Here is a 6,686-nt window from a genome sequence, read left to right as displayed (position 1 = left end):
ACCAATTATCAATAAAAATAAACATATTTGTATAAAGTCAAATTAACTAAATCAATTCTGATTATAATAACCTCTGTATTCTTTACAGCACAGATGACTGACAGCTTTCTAAAGATTTTTAGAAAATCTAACCCTAAATCAGCAATTGCATCAATATCAGCTTTTGGATCCCAAATCCAATTAAATAATCTGGAGACATGATAATGGTTGAACTCAGTAGATGACATGTCAACATTGCTTTTCCATGTCACACAAGATACCTGAAATATGTGAAACAATAAGCATTAAAAAGATTCATACACAACATAACATTTAGAAAAAATACCTTCCTTATGTACACACAGTCCTTAACAGAATGAGACACAGAAGGAAGGTATAACCAGACATCACCGACTACTGGTATCTGGTCCTGCTTTAATACGATAAACACAGTTTAGGACACGTCACACTTCCCTAATGACCAGTATCATCCAAACAGCTATTTCTGTGCAAACAATGAAATGATTAAGAGGCCCGTTTAACTGCAGCTCTTATCTGATGTTCTAGGGCATCTTCAGCTCTCAGGTGCTGTGAAGTTGTTTGTGTGAATGTAATGACAGACTGTGTGAGTTTTCGAGTTCTGATGTTTCCCCTGCAGCCGATGACTGACAGCTTGATTTAGGCTGAGCAGGAATCTTCCACGTTTCTCATAAACTAACACCTCTGTGACACTTCAAAGGCCCAGTCACACCTGAGGTGTCAGAGGGCAGCACGCCTCTGTGAGGTTAGTGAGTTGCGGGCACATGGGGGAGGGGGGCTGGATCGCTGGGGTCAGGTGCTGCTTCAAGCTTTGAGTAATAGATGTTTGAGAATCCCAGAGCTTGAACTAACAACAACTCGAGAGCCTTTCTTCTCTGTCATGACAACCAAATTATGGCTTTTTAACTTTAAAAATCTTGTTATTGTCCTTGAGTAAAAGCCTGCTGGGATCATTTACTTGAGCAACTGTTCCATTAACAGTGAAAAAATAGTTATAGCAAGGAATAAAAAACAAAAAGAACAATGACAATACCACATCTATCCATCTTAATGATAAAAAAATATTTTACATTAAATAAAAACAAATGCTCTATGTGTGTATTATGTTTGTGTATTATATTAGTATTTTATTATCAATGTACTTTGAATGATATTAATTAACAATGAACAACATAATTTCACATATTTATAACTTAAAGTATGTTAAGATTGTTTGGTGTTAGTTCATGGTACCTAATGCATTACATACCGGTCATACCTTATTGTAAAGTGTAACAAAGATTTTAAAACAATTTTGCAAGTTACATCTGAAAACTAAAAACAGACTTAAATAAGCTAAAAGCAGCAAAATTAATCTTTTATTAGAAAAATACTGCAAGCTTTGAAATAACTTTTCTATACTCTTCTTGCAAAGCACAGGCAGGAAGGAAGGTTACATTTTCTGCTGGCTCATAACAATGGACTAACTTTCTTTGATCTGCGTTAAATCCTTCCCAATATCAGGAGCCAATAACTGACCTTTAGTATGTGGGATTATCTCCTTTGAGCTTTGTTCGCGTTAACTTTGTTGTATTGTCGTTGTATTTGCAAAGTCAATGAGAAGATAATTAGTAATAAGTAATGTACTTTGAACTACCATGAAATGATGCAGCTTAAGGAATTCCGAGCAAATGATTTAGAAGTCTAAGTATTCTTCATGTTAACTTGGGAAATCACAAACTATTTTACATTCAGAAACCAAACTTTGCTTACAATTTAACAAGCGATCTCAATAGTGTGTTTTGCGAAATATTAAATGGTGTGCTGGTATAAAATACATACCATCTAAACCAGTGTTTCTCCCCCAGGGCCGGGTGCATCAAAAAAGGTGGGTTTAAGATTACTCAATAAAATTACAAATAAGACAAACCAAGCATTGAAATAAGCTGAAACAACAAAGAAAGTTAAAATTTTCATAGTTTTTGTGTTAAATTTATAAAGGACATACATCTTTCTATGTATGCAAAGGTTAAACCGTCTATCGAGGGCCTTCAAATATGAATGTTTATAATAAAGGAGACTTGAAGTCAAATAGACCCATTGATCTACATGCCTATGAATATTTTGTAATGTGACTCTATATTAAGATGAACATATATTTTGTATATATGAACACACAGAAACACACAGAGCGTAACGACACTGACTGGATGGTCAGGAATTGGTGTCTCTATCTCCCACAGGTGTGTGGCCTCAAGATGGAGGGAGGGCGGATGATGATGGTGGAAGCAGTTAATGTGTGTGTAAATTACTTGAGCCTCATAAAAACACTGTTTCTAAATAAGGGTCAATTTGATTGTTCCCTTTTAGCCTTCAGCCCATTATCACACAATGGATGGAAGAAACTGAACTGGTCCTCATTCAAATAAATCCATAATTATAACACAGGGCAGTGATACATGAGAACGCAAACCCGTACTGTCAGAAAGTACAAGAGCTGTCACTGGGACTCTATTTAGGTATAAGGTAGGCTACCATTTATACCTTTGGGGTACTAATATGCCATCTTTAGGTGCAAAGGTAAACTTTTGAAAGGGTAGTGCCACAGTGACAGCTTTTGTACATCTTGTCTAAAACAGTGTGAGGAAATAAGCGTTTAGACTTTCACCAAATTATATAGGTTTACGCTTTAAACCTTTTGTTGTTTGCAATTCATGACTGCAGGATATACTGTACATTTGAGCCGTACAGTGCTGATAATTAAACTAAAGCAAACACCCGGCTTCATTTCTCCGGCATACTCGGAGAGGTACAGATGGACACAAAACGTAACTGTACCTCAACGCTAGCTTTACTATTTAGGTCAAAGTAAATCAAACAGAACGAGCTCTAAGCTGAATAGAATGATTTATTCAGGCAGTGGCAGCTGATTGCTGTGACAACAGATTGCCTCCTGGTAAAGTTCCAGAACAACAAACAAAGCTCTCTGCAACTCATAAAGCATCTGATTCATGACACACTGTTTGCACAAAGTTCTGATGCTTTAATTAAATGCTCATTATTAAAGTTTACGTTTTTGACCATCAATGTGAAACTGGGCAGTTGATCAGCAAATTTAAATTCTGAGTTTAAAAATAAATTGTGCAATTCATTGGATTGTTTATGTTTTCATGTTTATTGTTAATATATATATATTCTTTTTTTATATTTTCTAAGGGGGGGTTCTTTGCACACTTCTGTTTGATGCCAGAAAAGAGATGCTGTGTTGGCCGCCCTTCAGCATTAAAATGCCATTTAGCCCATCAATGTGTGTTATTAGCTACTGGCACTGACTTTTACAGACCGATTTTAAAAAGTTTGGTGGGAAGAAATACGATTACAGACACATTTACCACAGACAAAATTAATGTGTGACAATAGAGCACTTTAAGTACATTATGGAAGTGTATTTAAATAAAGTGAAATTAATGCGCTTTTTACCTGCAATAATCAAGGCTCCACCATGACATATATTTTTGACTGAAATATACCATACACTATAAAAAATGAACACATAGAATGTTTATATTTGACCCAACAATGGGATAAAACAACCCAGCATAACTTATAACTCAATGGTTTGGTTTGTCCATTTTTGACCCAATGCTGGGTTGAAATAACCCAACATTGTTTTTGAGTGTAGAACCGCTGACATCTGAAGATGTTAACACAAAGGTTTTTAATAGTTCTTTATACTACAAAAAATAAGAAAGAAATGTTTTTTGGGTAACCACAAAGGTCTCTTTTGTAGCATCGCTGGTGTACTTTTTATTTTGCAATAGAGGCAGGTATGCTTACTGTACACACAACAATGTTTAAGGAATCAGGCCAGGGTCACAGCGCCCACTCCTGACTCATTAAAACCCCCAGAAAGACCAAAACAACACAACAAGAGACAGTTACAAGGCTAAGATTAGACTGGAGTAAAGCCCTTTATTGAAGAAGAGAAAGACTCTCACCATTGAGCTCTGCAGGATTGAAAGGGGGGCGGTGTCAACATCACATTGTGTATTGGAGTGGTAATTCAGAGCTTGGTGGTCTAATGCGCTTGTGAAGCACTTTTAATTTTCCAAAGTTTGCGTTTGAAAGGAACACCGGGTAGCTTTTCTTTGCAGGTAGCTTTGAAGTATACAAGAGGTTCTGACTTCAATTCTATTTTTTGACTGAGAGGATACAGACAACAGAACTTCTTTGCCTTTCCTGGATCCTCACTATCAGAATTTCTGTATCAATATCTCCTTGCATTTGCATGTTGAAGTTTAAAGGTGGAACAAAAGGGAATTTAAAATTGAGCTTTTAATTGAAATGCTTTTAATTAATTTCTCCCCTTGGTTTTAATATTTAAATGTAATAATACAACGTATGCGATACTGCATACACTTTCCGCATCGATTACCTTGCATGTGACCTTACATGATCTTGAAATTCTTTAGGACACACAAGTAAGCTATCTGAGAGGATCTTCACTGAACACTTTGGCTCGGTTCTCCCTCTAGTGGTCATAAATGCTGCCCTGCATTTTTCAGCAGACATAAAAGCAACAGAACTGGGTAACTGCCTCATGTTTTACAAATTTGAAAAAAGGACAATAAAAAAATATAAGTACCTGTTCAAAATAATTCATTCAAATCTGCCCACAATATCTAGTTATCTGATTTAATTCAATGCTTTTAATTAATAAAAGCAATTAGTAGGCTACATTGAGTAAAAATAATTAAACAAAATTCAATTACATTAGACTATATTTGAAAAATCAGCACAGATTTATTTATCTTTTTTGTAAAGAACATTTTGTTTGAACATACCAGCCTCCAAGAGAGGGAAAAATAAATGGGGTGTGTTCTTTACATGCCATAATTCTTTAAAGTTAAACAACCATAAAGGCTTAGAACTCTGACCTTCACCATCTAACCAAGCAAGAAAAGCCAATGATGTGTGCAAGGCCCCACTCTCTCGTCATATACTGATTATGATAAAATATGTCTCAGCCCCACAAAAAATAACCGTATGTCATCCATGACAACACGGGGCCAGTATTTCAACACACCCAAATTTCTTCGGCACAAAAAAATCCTTAACTGTTGCTGTAAAGCACAGAGAGCAAGACGACTTGTCATTGAGCTGGGTTTTAATCAGACAATGCTGGACACTGCAGTTAATTTTTTTAGCATTTAACAGATCTGTTTACATATACATTATACACATACAGCCACTTTAAAAAAATAAGAGACCATTTTAGAGACTGTTTATTTTATTACTATTTTTGTTTAGGTAAAATTATCAATTTTGTTTCATTTTGTGAACTACTAACACATTTTCCCCAATGTTTAATATAAATATTGTTTCTATTTGCATTAATTTGCAGAAAATTAAAATGGAGAAACAGGTCAAGATAACCGAAAATATGCTCATATTCATTTTTAAGCAATACAACAGTAATATTCGTACATGTTTTTATGAAAACATAAAAAAACGATTTTATTTATTTTTGTTTGATTTTGTTCAAATATAACAGACACTGGACTGCAATGGCCACAATACATCTAGAAATTCTGGTTTGAAATGAAATTTTAAATGGTCCCTTAATTCTTTTTCTGCGGCTATATGACACATTTGATGAGTCTGTCTTTGTTCTTCTTATTGCTTTATGCTAAAAAGAATTCTAAATACAAAAATGTACAAAAACTATTGGAGAGGTTTTTATTAGGTTCAGAAATATAAAACATTTTCAACAAATTCATCATTAATTTAATTTAAGCAATTTTGCAAGTGATAAGTGAAACAGCACCCTAGTTTTTTCCTAAGCTAAACCCTAACCCTGTTTTAATCACCCGCATTTGACTGTGTATCCAGCATTTTTATTTTAGCGCTTGCTTGATTAACAAATAACTGACAGACGGACGACGCCCATAGCTCCGTGAAGCGTCTCCGACAGGCTTTGTAGAGGAGCCATGATGCAGAGGATGCCATGCCTGTCGAGGGCTCCCCCTGGCCATGCCTCCCTCTTCATCACTGCCATATGTTTGCATACTTACACAAACATATGAGCCTGTTTGGCTCTGTTAGCATGTATCATTAGCCAATTGGCAGGACAAGATATTAATCTCATGGTGGCCTAATTTAACTGCTTCGTGCATTGTGTTTAATGGTGAATTGTAAGATGTTGTTTTATAATGAAAAAAGAACAATACTCTTAACTGAGCAAACACTAGGTTTTTCCATAGATATTGCTTCTGAAAATAAAGTGTAATAAGATTGAAAAATGGGAATGAGAATTCAAATTGCAATGTGCTATGATCTAAGGTCTAACAATGGACCTGTTTTGGAGTGCCTGATGTTTTATTCACTCCTGCTGCAGGAAACCGGAGGATCTTCTTTCATTATCAAGGGTCATTTACAATACCATAACGCATTTTGACGCTAGGGTACCCGTCCCATGATAAATTCTTTGCCGTGCCCTTCACAGTTGTCGTAGCAGGACCATAAACAGCATTTATAATAATCTAGCAGGGCTGCGCACCCGCTGGCTGATTAGCATGCAGAAGACAAGAGGAAGAGAGAAGTGACAGAGGCCATAGAGCTTATTGATATATCTTCATTGTTCTTCACCAGAAACTGCATGACGGGTACAGAAAACACACGATTGAGGG

Source organism: Barbatula barbatula, assembly GCF_947034865.1.
Source record: "Barbatula barbatula genome assembly, chromosome: 1".
NCBI classification, from domain to species: domain Eukaryota; kingdom Metazoa; phylum Chordata; class Actinopteri; order Cypriniformes; family Nemacheilidae; genus Barbatula; species Barbatula barbatula.
The sequence above is the reverse complement of the archived record's forward strand: the minus strand, read 5'-3'. Positions refer to the sequence as shown.